This window comes from Phalacrocorax aristotelis, chromosome 14 (genome assembly GCF_949628215.1).
Source record: "Phalacrocorax aristotelis chromosome 14, bGulAri2.1, whole genome shotgun sequence".
In the NCBI taxonomy this organism is placed as follows: domain Eukaryota; kingdom Metazoa; phylum Chordata; class Aves; order Suliformes; family Phalacrocoracidae; genus Phalacrocorax; species Phalacrocorax aristotelis.
In genome coordinates, this window is record NC_134289.1 from 15831102 (window position 1) to 15848256 (window position 17155).

Genomic DNA, 17155 nt, shown 5'->3' on the forward strand with positions numbered 1-17155 from the left:
TGGAAAAAGAATTTGAATTATACCCTGCTAAAACTGTCATCAAAGTGAATTATTACTGTTTACAGTTGTGTTCATTAATTTTACCTGTATCCGTCCATCTAGATAACACACCTAAAGATAGAATGCACATAAAGAGACATTCTATAAGAGGCTGAAAAATAAAATAAAATATTTAAAAAAAACACTCAGCAATTAGAAATGTCAGGATTAATGTTGCTTGTGCAAGAGTAATTGAAACCTCCCTTGTACAACTACTCTTCACACGACAGCAATATTAGCAAATCTAATAGCAGAGCGCAGCAAAACCCTTTCTTTCAGATTAATATCTGAAATACAAGAAGATAGTCTCCCTGGTTCTGTAGTAATCTATTCTGTTTACTACCTAACCCCAAATGCATGATTGCTTAGACCCAGCAAGGCAAGAAAAAATGTCGCTGTATAATTATAAATTGGACATAAGGTGCAACGCACACAACAGGAAAAAATTAGAGAGCTATTTCTAATAGTGCACAAACACTGAGTACTTAATTTCATCATCTAAAAGATATTTTAGCATATGCAATTTCCTAGATGAAAAGAAGTTGCATACTATAAGACTGCTACGTTGCACAGGTCAAAAATAACCCTGAAATTCAGTACCTTGATATAGAATCATAGAACCATAGAACGTCCTGAGCTGGGAGGGACCCACAGGGACCATCGAGCCCAGCTCCTCTCCCTGCCCGGGGCAACCCCAAAATTCACACCGTGTCTCTGTGGGCCTTGTCCAAAGGTTTCTTGAATATCGCCAGGCTGGTGCCGTGATGCCTCCCTGGGGAGCCTGTGCCAGGGCTCCACCACCCTCAGGAGCACAGCCGAGAGCTGTATCATGAAGGCAAAACTAGCTGCTTTGCGTTTTCGAACCAGAGAGGACTCCCAAAGGATTCCATGGGATGCCCAGTGCACACCATGACACAGAACCTGAAGCACCAGCACTGTAAAGATGGTTTGTTGTGTTTTCTGAAACAACCTGTCTCTCGGTGGTCCCATTACGCACGCTCAAGACTGGTCAATTTTATTCCATCTACTGGTGTTCATTTTCCATTGTGCAAAAATGGAGAGTGCAGAAGAGCAAGTGACGGCTGCAAAAGCCAGCAGGAGGGCAGGACATGCGTGTTCCGCTACATAGAAAACATGGGATGGACTGATAAACCACACTGAAAAGCTTTCCTTCAACATTCACAATGCACAACTCTAGGCACGCTTCACTGCGTAAATCCAGCGTCATGTAATTGGGATCCTCTGCTCCAAACGCACCACCCCGTCACCCCTGCCCTAACAACACTGCACGCACTCCCCCGCCGCCGATGCTACGTACGCTTCTAAATGATAATTAGAATTAGTTTTGAGTCTACATGGCAAGATATTCTTGGCATAATTATCTGACGAAGTGAATTACTTTCCCTTAGGTATTAAAGGTTATAGCTGTCATCTGTTAGTGCTATCCAACGACTTCACATGCATCTGAAGAACTTAAAGTATTCTTTTTCATCTGTTAATAGGCAGCCAGCTGGTACGCTGCTCATTTTCCCGATTTCACATCACCAACAGTTGTCTCATCTAAGCCTAAGCCCTCAACATAGACTTCAGGTAAGAATTAAAAAGTCATTAAGTGGGCTTAGATATAGTTTTTATGTGATTTTTCACCCAGAAGCTAGCTAGCTTTTTTTATTTTAAATAAAAAGCACAGTTTCTAAAATAAAAAGCCATCTTCTAAAAAATCCATACTTGTCATGTCATTGTTTCCTCCTATGACCAAGCACGTTTCTGGACACAAAAACTGATAAAAAGGAAACAAAACCACACTACTAAGAGGCGTGCTATGGGAAGAAAAAAGCCCCCACAACTATAAAACTAATTTAAATTACTTAAATATCTTGCTCTGGGATTGTGCTTTTCATAAAGTATCTTTGGTTCTATTCTGTAAGGTTTTTTTGCCTTCTTTGTGATCTCCTAACAGTACATTACAGTAAAACAAAGTTCCTAATACCAGCACTGCGAAACACCACAAACAAGGACTACGATGACAGAGTTACAAGGAATGCAGACGTACGCTACTGTAACCAGTAAATTCAATAAAACGTTTTCAAAACCCTCCCTGTAAATGAGGTGGGGTACTCCCGTTTCTAACAGACGTATTGGGATGTTTGGAAAAAAAACCATTTCTAACTTTCAGTAAGACTCCGGGTCGGAAGTCATCCTTTAACACGTGAGCTGGACCTCGTCTATGCTGGAAGGTAACGCCAGACCTTCGGCCAGCGGTTAGCCCTGACGCGGCCGCGCTCCCGGGACGCGCGCGCCGCTGGCTTCTCCGCTCCCGCCTCTGTTCCCACGGAGCGCGCCGCCGGCCTCCCCGCTCCCGCCACTGCCCCGCTCATCACCTCATCCTTCTGCGTATTCTTCAGCTCTACGTATTGCCTTACGGGCTTAGGACGTTCCAGGGCAACTACTATGTCCCATGTCAAGGCTTTCATTTTAAAAGTAAAGTGAGAGAACGCTCCTGCGTGAATCCGTATTTTTAATCATTTTAATCAAGCTGGCTTAAAAGAATATTTAAAAAGATAGGAAAGGAGAAAAGTACATTGAAGAGGAAATCATTGTAAGTGATGAGAGAAAATAAGGACACTATTTCTCAGCCTCAGACCGTCATTTCCCACAAACACAGAACCAGCTAAAAATAGCCTACATATTTACAAGGTGGGTTACACTATGGACCAGTGCCTGTGGGAGCTATGAAAAACAAACCAATAAAAAAGAGATTGAATTATTTGCTGTGGAAATATGATTTTCATAAAATATACTTGCTTCTGTTTGGTAAGTTTTTTCCCCGTCTCTGAAATTTTATATGGAATTTAGCATATTCACATTCACAGCAAAAGATTAACATGATAAAATATAACAGCACCAAAGCAGGCCCTATAGTCCTCAAGGTTAATAATTCATTAAATAAACAGCATAACATCAAGACAAGTTTTTGGGTTTGTTTTCTTTTTCTTTAAAAAAAAAACCAACAAAACAAAAATATGTTTCTATTTACAAGCTTTTATCTGTTGTAGTTTTAAAAAATATCCAAGTTCAGCTGCCAATACTTTGACAGAAAAATCCCCTCCCAAGCGCTAGGGAAAGGAAGCTTTACTTAAACACGGTATTAAAACAAAACAAAACAAATCCAAGAACAAAAAAAACCCCACGGAGCACCACAAAGAGCAAGAAAAATTCACAAACCTTGGCAAGGAATGGAAATAGAAACATGGCAACTTGTTTTTACAAAAGCCAGGCAGAGGCAAAGGCCTCCGCAACAGCCGTGCTGTGGGTGGGCGTCCCCTTCCCACACGGCCCAGATTCGCGACGGGTGTTTGGTTGTGGTTTTGTGCTTCTGATGGATAACCCAGAACATCTTACACTGAGAGCTCCGGTTTGAACTGATGATAGACAAACAATATAATGGTGGATAAGGCTAGAGCTATTTGATTTCACTAATGCAAATAACTCATTAAACAATTTTGATACACAATGGTACAAAATGGCCTGATTTATTACCTCATCCATTAAATTCATAACAGGAAAGGGGCAGAAGGGATTGAATACTTACTACATTCGACACAGGAGGATTCTGTAGTCAAAGGTTATAAAATCAACACCTAGAATAATTTATAAATAATAACAAAGGATGCGTCACATTGAAAAAGAAACAAGTGAAAATTACACTCCATTACTTGTCATTAGAGTATTTTCCTGTAGTTTTCATTATGGAAATGCTTTCCAGTTACAGTTCCCACACAAAACCAGTAGTTTGTTTTGTTTCTTTTTTTTTATTTTTTAATTTGCAAATACCATGTTATCAGTAAATAAAATTGCCCATCAACTGTGTGACACTGTGGGCTGAGCATCATTGCACCAGTCCATTAGGGGCTGCGTTTCTTTGGCTGCACTAATGCACAAATGACTATCCCTGCTAATACCCTGTGACTTAGGGGTTATTGTGACAGCAATACAACTCAAAAGTGCATTACTTTTCCTAAAAAAATAGCTCCTATTGTTACTGTGATAAAACGAAGCTTGCTTTCTTAAAAAGATTTTGAAGAGCGGAGAGTAAGACAACAAAACGCCGAGGCTGGAACTGAATGACAGAGGGGCCGAATGCACGATTAAAAACATTCCAACTAATTATTAAACCAAAATAATTCATTGCTGAATATCCTGACCTTCCAGCATGATCTGAAGCAGGAATGTCGAGTCCTTACTGAATTTCCAGGCCAGTATTCCTCTCTAAGTGATCCAAAACGTTTTTCATCTTGAGATTCATAACAGAGCTGTATCTATGGGTTTGAGTTACGAGTACGCCTCCGCCGGAGGGAAGGGGCAGGGGGCTCTAGCAGGCTTTCCCAGTCTTTGTTTTTCTTTAACGTAAGGACAAGACAACACCGTAGGAATAGTTTCTTTAGGTTATTTTAGTTAGCGTTAACAACCCATACGAGCTACAGAGGCACGGACCTTGTCAGTATTCTGCTGATACAGGGCGGGAAAACCAGAAAGTAAAACCCGGTTCTCTGTGATAAGAATGAACAAATGATTCAGCACAACAGAACGGTCCTGGAAGAGAAGTTAGTTGCAGGAGATACAAAAGCTGTGTGACCACCAAGGTGACAAGAAGATAACCTTTCACTTCTCTCAACACTTGTTTCCCATTAGGCCCCTTTGACTGGGATCAAAAGTTAAATTCCAGCAACCAAGTCAAGGTTTCAAACAGAAACATTCAGTGGCCTTCATGGGAACACGGCTAGGAGGATAACGTAACGGAACTAGCCACCACCCCAGCGACGGCAGCTCCCGGGATCCACACGGAGCACAGCTGCTGTCCTTTCCAGCTCAGTCACATCTATCCAACCGGTACCTCGCCGCACTGAGCTCAGGGCTTCGTAAGCCTCCCCCGTCCCAGACCTCACAAAGTCTGCCCACCAATTCAACCGCTGTTCAAAAGTTGCACTCCTTTTCTGAGATTCTGTTTATCACGCACCTACAGCTGAGGCCATCGCCACTGTCATTCAGGTCCGATGATTTTTTACTTCCTCTGCCTTATTGCAGAACATTCCCCTTTGCAGGAGAAGATCATTGCCTTCACACAGAAAGCCGACAAAAGGAAACCTGTGCTTCTTTGGCAATGATGGCATCACTCATGAGCATCACAGTCCTGAACTGGGGTCTCAGATGGGTTTTACCTCCAGATTCAACTGATGTCTTTAAAAAAGCAGCCACCGAACAGTCAAAATCTTCTTTTAATGAGCTTTTCAAGGTGTTCGTCTTTCAGTTTTTGTTTGTGTGGTTTTTTTTTCTTTCCCCAGAAAAACCCTCAAATGACAAAAAAAATTCCTTAAGTTTTGCAAAAAAATATTTTTTACCACTATTATGAGGACATGTTATTGAATTTATACTTCTCAGGCTCTTCTCAATGTAAATAAATGCCTTTTGAAATGTGACAAGTGACAAAAGCAAGATAGTAAAAATTATAGGAGGGAGTTGCAAACCATGTGGAAATAAGTTCTTTTGTAGAAATTATTTATGTAGGCTTTTTTTTTTTGGTAACTCACTAATGGTACTGTTACCAGTTCCTGTTAACCTAATTCAGCTCCACCTGAATAAAGAAGAAAAACAACTGTTCTAGTTGCAAACCTCTCTCAAGCTGAGGAATTTATGTAGCCCAACTATATGGCTACTTCAGTACCTGGCAAAAACATTCAGTTTAAAGTGTACTTCCAATGATTTTATTCTCATGCAAGTAATTTATCTCAAATTAGATGCTGGGTGCAGGGAGGACAGAGCAGGGTAGTGTGGAGAGGGAGGGAGGGAAAGAGAGGGAGAAGGCAATGTCGGTGGAACAGAAGACGTATCAAAACAGAACAGAGGGAGAGATTCCAAAATTGTTGAATTAATTCTGCCCTTCAATGTTGTAAAGCTAGTTAGCCTGTCAGTTCAAAGAGCCATTCTCCCATTCCTTTAAGTCCCTGGATGGGTAAACCAAAAGCTGGATAATTGCTCCTGACAGAGACACGGTCTCGGGATTAGACCCTGCTAGTACCACGGAGGAAAAGCGCTGCTTCCACACTGCTCAGGTGCCTCTTGAGAAACAGATGTTGAGTACGTTTCACTCAGGGTTCTCGCTTCCCCAGTAAAGGTACAGCCTTCACCCAGGCATGAAAGTAATGGGCAGAGAACTGGTATTACTTAATCATTAAGTTTATTTTTCAATCCCCATCTACTCAGTTTGTCTCAAGGCAAGCAGGGTGAAAAGTTGTTAGCTACTGAGGGGGTCACATGAGGAAAACAGCAACATCAGAAACTACCCAAACTGGACTAGATGAGAAGCTTATTTGGCACCTGGTAGAGAATAAAGGTAGCATTCCCAAAGGAAGACCAATATAAATACTTTTCTGCAGAAGGATGACCATCAATTAGTAATGCCGGGTGTAATGAGCAGAAGATTGAGATTCCTGGGAGTCAGCACTGGTCTAGTTGTCATCTCAGAAGGAAAACTTCTTCCTACTCAGAACTAGGAAGCTGAAGGTAAGGAAAAATGCAGCCCAAAGCACACCTACCACCAACTTACACAATAAAGAGAAACACCCAAAGCTAGAGATGCCCAGCATCTTAAGTCTCAGTGTATTTTGTTTATTAAGAAACACGTTATTGAATAACCATCTGTAAACCACTATTATAACCTATGCAGACATTATACTCCATGATCTCTACCATACATCCATACGGTGGCCACTTGTAATGATGTCACTTTTACAGACGCTTGCACAGTAGCCTCACACGGTGGGAAGCGAGAACGCCGGCGCAGCCCGCAGCACCGCTGCATAGCAACTGGTAACGTGAAGCAGTGGGCTGCCTACCCACCCTTGCCTAGATGTTAAAACACAGGTGTGTTCATTGAAACACTGCCCTTTTCTGTTAATTCTGCAAATGCACCTGCCTGCCATCCCCGGTACGGGTGCGGAGCTGCTGCTGAGCTGAACCCTTGTGCAGAACATCATGCCTGCAAACCCAAACGCCGGTGATGAATGTTCTGCAGCCTAGTAAGTTTACTCCCTTCGGTCTTCCCTTGAAGCACTTGGGACCAGTGGCTTAGACTGGTGCCCACACTTTGCTCGGTTGTTTCAGTTGCGTTACAGAAGTGTTAAGGGTTGTAGAATTTCAAACATTACAGCAAATAATGTCTCTGTTTCCATGTACATCTAACGCTGAGGTACTCGCAGCAGCTACCTAATTATGAGTGCAGCAAAAGAGAGAGAAGCACGTTTATCCCGCGCAGGGAAAAGTCTCCTAAGGGGGGGAGCAGAGGAACACCCTGTGCATGTCGTAGGAGCCACAGATTGTCACTTTGCCACTCCTTCTTGCCCAAAGTTACAGATTTCCCACCCCAGACTTCCCTCTAGCCAGCAGGACTCAAAAGGCAGAAGATGACCACCTGTTTGGAGAAAATGGCTCAACAACAGTCTTTTTAATCCAACACACCTTCTCTTTAACAGCCTACGACTGCGTCTGAACGGGATAAGCACTGCTCTCGCAGGGTTAATGATCTAAATCCATCGCCATGTTTCTCCTGCTGGCTGCTCAATAGCCTTGCATAGTTCGACATATAAATACCATAAGCCTGTCAATGAGTCGCTATACTACAACTATCTTAAAAAGATAATACACGGCATTCAAAAGTATCATCTTAATTCAATGTTAAAGAAGTTCCCCCACCTCCAGCCCAATGGATCTTGATGCCTTTACCCAGGACCCACACTGTCTCTACAGGGTGAGGGCTCTCTCCCTCCTTATTCTCAAGACCAGCAGCATCAATGGTTCTCTAGGCCAAACAATTTCCCCTCTCAAAAGAAACCTCCTTCTTTCCCTCACTTAGGAAGGCTGGCTTTTTGTCTGTTCCTTGCTGCTTCCCAACAGCCTCCTGTGCCTTTATTCACGCTGCAAACTCCCTGTTTGCCGGTTCTTTTGCTCTTTGCCTCCTTCAGCCTATGCTTAGGTGGGTTTTCTGACGACCAAGGCTGTTGCTTTCAAGGAGGAACCCACCTCTCACTACCTCCAGAGGGTCCCTCCTAACCAGCAGTGAGTGCAGCACTAGAGCGTAAGCCAAGAGCCTTCCCCTCTCTGTTTACCTACAAAGGGGGGTTGTTTTGTTTTATTTGGTTGTTTGGGTTTTTTAAAGTACAATATATAGTCCACGTAGATAAAATTCAAAACAAACCAATTAAAGAGTTCAACCATGCACAAGATGGGTCACATTTTCAAAAAAGAATACATACTTTAGTTCATGAACTTCAGACATGCTGGTGTTGTTCTGCTTCTTATGGTAAGTGCCTGGTGGCCTCAGAAGATGGAACTCTTGCTCTCCCAGAAGTTTCTCTCATAGGAGCTTTTAAAACTTCACAAACTCCACTTTTTTACAGTCATAAGTTACACGGCAATATAAATCTTCTCTCACCTCTTGGCTAACGCTCATGTGAAGCATTTTATTTTGCCTTTATTGCTAATGCCCAAAAGACATCAAGATCCTGCTATGAAGGGCTTATATACAAAATGGCCAAATAGTGCAGGCAAAAATATGGTGCTTTAACTTTGTGGACTGATGCTTATGAAAACAGGGAAAAAAGGGGGGGAGAGAAAAAGAAAAGCATTAGGAATGAATGTGAGGCATGTGAATGTATACCAACCAAACAACGCAGCAAAATGATATATTTATGATGACAGAAAATCAAAGAAAAAGGTTTTTGGAAGCAAATAGACACAGATACAAATCCAGATGTATGGAGGTCGTCAGCTGTACTTCTATGTACTTAATCATCCCCTGGATTGACCTCATGGCTCTTCTTCAAAAGCAAGCGTTAAACACTTTGCTGTAATTTCCAATTCAAACTAAAGGTGAACAGTATGAAAAATTCTCGAGGCATTATGAGCAGATACTGTCACCCTGCTTCCATACTTTGAGGGGGCAGGAGGGGAGGAAGGGAAGGAGGACAAACTATGCACAGAGGCAGGGGGCAGATCTTTGCAACTGGCAGTTGTAGTTTGCTGCATCAGCTGTACTCTGCCTCAAGGCCACTTTGATGACACTCTTAACCACATCCACCACTCGAGTAACTCTTGTAATTCACACCTCAGGGCACAGATCACAAGATTTCCTCAGCAAAACACTGACTGACATCACATGAATATGTTCAGTATCTTCTCATCGACATGCTGGATGGCATTTTTCTGTAGCAAAACACTGATAGTGATTTTAAAACAAATTTCCTATCCCAGTTTATTTAGTGACATCTTTGGAAAAGTTCTATTAGACTCTACAGGAGACAGGTCATACACACATACCGAGCAGGGTTAAAAGAGGGGGCTGAATCACAAAACGCTGCGTTGACTTGCATGCTCGTCCTTCAGATTCCGCACCATTTTGGTTCTGCATTTTAAATAACTGAATTTCTTAAACGACTTGATGAACATCAAAGGTTTTTTTGCTGTTTAATAACAGCACCCTGGTCTTATTTCAGAGAAGAACGACAGACTTACAGCTCCAGATTGACCTATTATGACAAAACCCACAGCAAAAATTGCAGGTACCAGAACTGAGAACACAGATGAAAATTAAGTGACGAGCGTAGGAAATGGAAGGGTCTTATAATTGATATACATTATCAGGCCCAAGTTCTGATTTCAGATACTCAACATGACAGTTCAAAAAAGCAACACCCCTGGAATTTGTTTAAAAGGCATAAGATCCCTCTGAAGTTTGTGAGGCGAGCTGACCGCTCAATTATGCCAAACAGCAGAACTTCAACTGAGTAAATTTTAAGATCAAGAAATATATTTAAGTCACATTTGCAGTGACTTGTCCCAGATAGTTCATAAACACCTACATAAAGGAGAAAAACTGCAACAAAATCTATTTAATTCTCCAGGTGATACAATCGGTTTGTGAAGCTTGCTAAGTACCACTAAACAACAGATCGATGCCTGAGAATGACACAAAATTCTGAAAACCTGTAATTTGCTTCTCTAACTAAGCGTATCAGTTTTAGCGGGGACTCTAGTTCTTTTCTATCAAATTACTGTTAAACTATGGTCTCCCTTACACATTCAAATCCTGAGTACATCATTCATTTCCAGCTGTCCCAACAGACTTGAATACATGCACAGTTAGACCAGACTCCAAGGGAACGTAAGCTTTTATGCATCAGTCAACAACTAACTGATGAGGTTAAGTAGAAACTTTACCCAGGGGCAGGAGATTTCAATAACTGTCCTCTGTGGAGTTTCTTTGAGGCTCCCGTCTGGAACTGGCTGGGATCTGATAACGTAAAAGGACCGCACAAGGCAAACATCTTAACCACTTCTTGGTTAAGGCTGCACTAACCACACATCCACCTCCACAGACGGACACATCTGCAAATTCTCCAACACCAATTTTCTGAAGACTTAGTCAAATCAGACCAGTTTCAGACAATATTCTCGTTATAACAGAATCTACAAGAATAGAAAACCCAGAGCAAATAATGCAGTGCAAACAAAACAGCGTACATAAAACAGCTGCTGGAACTGCAGATGAGGCCAAGGCTGAGGCCTTGCCTCAAAAACACAATCAACCTATTTAAAAATTAAAATGTTCTTTCTGTGTTTAAATTTTCAAAAGTGTCTGTCACTGTTTCCAGTTTATATTTGAAAATAAAGCACACTTAAAATATTGCTAACCAACCCAGACACATGTTGGATTTCAAGAAACACAGTCTTATCTACAGCTAAATATTTATGCAGGGTATCTAAGACTGACAACGAGCAGCCTACAAGGCTCTTTATAAGGCATGCTGAGCAGCAATAAATGTTAGAGTAAACCTCAGTTTTGAATATTTTTCACAGCATTTTATTTGCTTTTAAATATAAGTTCCAATATTGAGAGTCACAAATAATAGGGCATTTACACTCAAGTTTTCATGCTTGTTTTTTCAACATAAGCAGCCCTTTTTCATCAACACACACACTCAAAACTTAGTTACGTATAAATTACATATCAATTTCAATTTAGGTCGAACACCCACTGGACTAAATTATTGTTCCAGTTATGATTCTCCCAATGAATGTAATTTGCAGAAACAAATTTTGGAGATTTCCTGACTATGGTTAACTACCACGCAACTATTTAATACTGTTAAAATACATAGGACTACAGTAGACTTATACAACAAAGACTGATTTTTTTCAATAGCGACAAGCTGGATCACCTCTCTTTTTTCTAATTTTTAAGCAAAACATAAATTTAAAGAACATACAACAAAGAAAGGATTACAGTAATGTGGCCAAAACTTACCTACTAACTCAAGGAAAGAGGTATACAATAAATTACTAATCTCCCATGAAATGCATTTATTACATTTTAGAGTGCAGCATTCTGCACAGACCTGATTCAAGATCTCATGGAACGGATCTGTTCAATGCATTGGATCTTATCCTCCTAAATGCCATTTAAACTATTACTTCATGAACATGAGAAAGGTGGAATAGTGATGAATTGAACAGACAAAAAAAGAAAAAAAGCTAACAAACAAAAAAAAAGTAGTACATGATACAAAGGCCTCTATGTCTTCAGGAATCGAGATATGAATCAACTCTTTTCACCTACTGCTGGAGTATGAACTGAAGAAAAGTCTGGCATCTTCTATGCACAAATATAAGAAAGATTACTGCTGTGTTCAGTGAACCCTCGCCCACACATATATTGAGACTCTCAAGGGGAAAGTGGGTCACACTCTAATCATAAAACCACACTGACTTGTACAAGAAAACATTTTATTACTCTTTAAACTTCTGTTTTTGCAGCTGCAAAACAGCTTTATTACAAGAGATAATACACATGTGATCATCTGCCATCGTGGTAGCAAGGGAAACACAGCTTCTCTTCGATGATATGTTACTGAAATGGATACACATTTCCGGGGACCTCCTGTCTCACGCCGTTAGTCAAAAGAGAACAGTCAGTAATCAGTAAAATAGGGACATCTGATGAACTCGCCGATTCTCCAACAGTTTAACACTTTCAGAGATATATACAGCATATTGAAGGATTTTTGTTAGGTTTCGTTGTTAACGCAAGCTAGAAAAAACTGGACAAAACGGGAAGATTTACTAAAGTTACCTTCAAACCAATCGCAGAACCCAAACTCACAAGGACAGGGATGGCTCTTGGTATCATACTTCCTGAAGAGAAAGGTCCGCTTGTTTAATAAGAACCTTCACATAAGATACATAGCAGCACACTTTAAATATGTCCTTTACATTACTTCACAAGAAATAGAATTATTTTTAGAAGACAACAAACACGTTTACACTGACCAGAACATTCCGAAAGGCCTAAAGGCCTTAGGTGAATGATTTCAGCCTCCCTTTAAATCACCGCCTTGCATTCCACTGTGAAATTAAAACGGATTCTCACCCAAACCCCTAGACACCTCTGAGACGATTCACGAGTGACAACAAATAGCGGGTGGCCCTTCCGCACTGGCCACGCAACCTCCGAACCCTACACCGGCAAAGCGCGGAGCGGTCCTTTCCGCCCCGCGGCACTAACTCCCCCCTCCTTTGACAGCCAACACAAATACGTTCACCTCGCCACAGGTTTCAGAGAGGTCAGTTGACCAGGCATATTTTAGACAAGGATAAGGAGCTGAAAGGTCCCTCCTCGTCTTTCTCCCCTCTCCCCTTTTTAAATGAAGGTCAATCTAACAAATATAACTCAAACACGCTTTCTACTTTGCCAATATCACTTCCAGGGTTAAACCAATTGTTAATCTTGTGTGTTTTGTCTGCACTTTCTTCACTTAATCCATAACTTTAATTGAAAGTAGTCTGTGATTGAGAACAGAAGGGCTTATGTGAGGGGAAAGAAAAAAACAAAACAAAACAAGCAACAAAACCCAAAAAACCAGAGAAAGAGACCTTGAGTTCAGGTGTTTAGGATATGTCAGAGAACACATCTGACTGCTAGGCACTGTTCCACTGTAAGCAGGCTGAATTTTCTCTTCCAGGCTAGGGATCCCCAAACACAAAAAGGTTCTGGCTATGCAGGGGAAAACATAAGGGCACAAAGCACCATGAAGGATATATGTATTCTGCCTGATTTATTTAAATTGAAAAAGACATAAATGCATTTATAAGAATTGCTTTAGCTTTTGTATTTATCAGCGTCCTCCATCTTACCTCCATTACAGTCCTGACAGAATAATTAATTTCAGTCAATCAATCATTTAACAAAAACTCACAGGTGACCTCAAAATAACACATAATCCACCAAGAACCAGTCACAACAACAATCTTTAAATTCCCTTGGAAAAGAAAATTAAGTCAGCTATGTGTGGCTTGGGGCAACCTAAGCTGTAAATCTCTCCTTTCTGATCTCTTCATACAGATGAAAGAGCAGTGCCGCTCTGGATTACGTAGAACAATTATATGTTCTAAAAACTCAGGGAATCAGGTTTCAGACAGCTTTAATCATTACCAATTAACTGCATCTTTTGCCACCCTGTAATAGTTCCACCAGTGCCTACGGACACTCAAGAATCACTTTAAGAAGCCAGTCCTTTACATTTCAGTTTATGGATACTAAAAGGCCCGCTCGTATTTGTCAGCAGATCAAAGAGAGGTGACTCACCTGACTGAAAAATACCCACCTTCTCCCTCTAGTCTATACCTTAAAAAAGGCGGAGCAGACCTTGAACCCTGGACGAGGCTGCCGCCAGTGCGAACACATGCAAATAACGACGGACGTGGATTGCTCTGGCAACCACTCGGAGAAGAGAGACATGGAAATTACCGTTTCCTTTTTTACGGATATAAACCTGTCGTACTGTCCTTAAAACCAGGAGTCATTCTCTTTAGCAGTACTGTCTTTGCTATTCTGAAGACTGACAGTATGCTTCTCCTAGCTTGCTTACGACAGCCTTTCCTTTGAAATCTCCCACCAGCACACCACTCCCAGCAGGAACAACAGTGTGGACACTAAAAAAAGACAAGGGACCATCAGCTGCCAGACCATTCCCGCTAGGGGGTCAGTCCGAGAAGCAGTAGATGATGCAGTGGTAAAAACGCTGAGGCCTTTTCTGTACTACAGCTCTGACATCACTAACCATCGCGGTGCTTCACCAAGGAGAAGTTTTATGAAAACCTTGGTGTAGAAAACCACTCAGGGTTGCAACAAGATATATATATATATAAAGTCATAACAGTCCAGAAAATGTGAAGCTCCTGAAATACAAAAGGCTCAGCACTGTAAATCCAGGAAGATAAAGTGACTATAGTTTGTAATTCAACCAAGCAATGCAGTTGTTAGCTAGACAAAAAACCTTAGCAAAATTTACTTTTGTTTTTAATTACTCCGACAAAGCATCTTGTGCTCAAGGGCACCGCGCTCTGATTTAGGAACACTAAATTACTGTCCTCGTATTCCCCGGCAGGCAAAAACTACTAGGTAGCAAAGCTTTCACAGCAAACCTAAAAACAAGGAAACTGCTTGCAAATAGCAGCAGAGGAAATCAACCCAACAAAAGAGACAAACCCCACCTCTTCAAGGCTGCTATTATATCAAGAGGCAACTAACTGAGTTGTTGTAAACTCAAGGATACACAACAGGCAAGAACACACTATAAGCAAAGAACGGGAGAGGTAATAACTTATCAGACCAAGGGACAGTTATGACAACTGGACAAGTCTTTTGACAGGCCCATCATTCTTCGCATCTGAAGAATGATCAGCAACATTTGATCTAAACACTAAGTGACAAAAGCTGCCAGGAATTTAGCCAGATTATGCTAATCAGATAATCTGAGAGAAAAAGCAGTTACTATCTGTGGCGGAGGGAGAAGTGTTAGCAAGGAGAGGGTGCCTGGCTCCCAGCCGCCTAAAGCCATGGTTTTATCCTTCCCCATTTGGCTGCTGCTCTGGACAAGTAACTACTGTGCCTACAGCTCGAGCAAGCGTGGTGAGTCAGCTGAACTAAAAACTGAGAAAAGGGTCTTCATACCTTCATCATAAACATACTGGAACGTCAGCAGAATGAGCAAGTACCTCAGGATTCAGATCCGCACTGCCAGAGACTGCCATGGCAAATAAACGCCGTGGCTTTGACTGGACAACTTCTTGTCTTTAAACTGGCTTCACACAAACACTAAGTGAAGCCTCACAAAAAGTGAATTGCTTGAAGCCATTTGTTGTGAAACAAAAGGGTTGATCACAGCAGCTCCGAGGAAAGTCTGCGAGTGTATACGGGGTGTAGAACAGCAGCATGTCCATATGCCACCTGTAAAGCAAGGGTTGTCCTTCTCAAAAGCACCCTAGATGCTCCTTCTCCCAGCAGCAGCACGTCTGTGTGGAAGGATGCTACTTTCCTGAAGAATTCTCCATGGAGTTCTATCTCAGAGCACAAGGAAGCATGATGTGGAGCTCCATTATCACCAGCACTGTTTTCAGCTGCCAATGTAAAATTAAGCCAGAACCATAAATTCAGTAAGGTTTACCATCAACACGCACATGAAAAACTATTCAACATCCTCCCCACTTCTTAGGCTGCACAAGCATGCTGCAGAAACCACACATGGAGGCTCCCCAGGAAGTTACTTTTGAAGCATCAAGCCTTTGTTGTCTCCTGGGCAATGAAGAATCAAACGATCGAGTACTAGACTCAGCGATCTTCACCTCCTCCTCTGGTGGAGGAGGCAAAGACAGACAGACGGTTTGATCAGACTGAACACAAGACAGCCTTGAATGTAAGGCAATTGTCATTTCTTAAGAAAAAAAACCAACACCAAATTCAGAAGGTACACGTGCTAACACTGATCTACATCACACACACTTGCCCCGTGCAGATTTGCTACAGAACGAAACCGCTCGCAGTTTTGAGTCCTCTGCACCGACAGCCAGAGCTCCTACCACCACACATGATGCTCTTTATTGAGTCCAGTCACTCAGAAGCTGCGAAGAGATGCGGTCCAAACCTTAGCGGAGCTGTGCCAGAAAGCCAGCCCTCTACTCTATGCAGATCTTTAAGATTTTTATTGGGTTTCCTTGTTCTGTTTTGGGGTTTTTTTTGTCATTTTTGGTCTGAAAGGGATCAGTACAGTCCTTTTCCAGGCCGCTCTTCAGATATGCTTTAACTTTTCATCACAGCAACTCAACCTAGACAGGATGCAGTGGACGCACGTAGAATTTGAAAAATCTTTCATACCCTGTTGGTGCAGAAAAGTAACTTTCATACTGACCAAGAGTTCTGCATTTGAGTAAAATAAAATGCCTGGTGTTTACTTGACAGAAACAGGTGATTCTATTCAAACTAGACAGGTTGCAATAAAACATCTGAGCTACCAATTGCTGACTGCTTACTTCTACATTCCAGCCACAAAATGTTGGCACCTTGATAGTCATTAACCACTTCCAATGCCTCAATGAATCAGCCATGCTGCGACAAAAAGTGAAAACTACCACTTTGTTTCCCTATAAATGTAGATTGCAATACCCGAGACAGAAATAAAATAAGCAGTGCTGCTGGGCTGCACTTCTGAAAATTAAGTACTTCTGAGATGACTGAAAACTCCTGCAAACCTGTCGTTTAGCTAGGCTATCGTGCTTCTCTTTCCACGCTACAAGAGACTGTTGGGTTTTTGCACTTTTGATATTTTGCAATGGAGTTTGCCAATATCGCTAGATCTTTGCCAAAGGAAAAAAAGGCAAACTCGTTTTGAATTAGCCCAGGAAGAGATTAACTTTCAACTCTTTTGGAGTGATATTTCAACTAAAAATTATGAAAAATATAGACACTGAAGGCCCTGCTAACGGCAACACAAGGGATACTATGTTCTCAAGTCCAAATGCAAAAACGAAAAAAAAAAAAAAAAACCAAAAAAAAACCCACAAAACAAAAACCCACAACAAAACTCAAAAGAAATACGAGGATGGAGCCGTCTGGGCACTTAAAGAGGCTTCCGTACCCTAGATCTGGACTGAGTTACACAGAATCATAGAACCGTTAAGGTTGGAAAAGACCCCTAGGATCATCCGCCAACCCAACAACCCCAGGCCT

General features: G+C 41.6%; 1 protein-coding gene across 3 annotated transcripts in view; it reads right to left on the reverse strand.

Annotated features, from left to right (window-relative positions):
• The window catches only part of LRMDA (leucine rich melanocyte differentiation associated), a 676631-nt gene that overhangs the window by 182449 nt on the left and 477027 nt on the right, over positions 1-17155 (reverse strand). Inside the window, exon 6 of one of the 3 annotated variants that reach the window (XR_012663092.1) lies at positions 15380-15549. The exons of the other annotated variants lie outside the window; for them this stretch is intronic. The gene's annotated coding sequence lies outside the window, so the exon portion shown is untranslated. The remainder of the gene's footprint in view (positions 1-15379; positions 15550-17155) is intronic. 3 annotated transcript variants of the gene reach the window in all.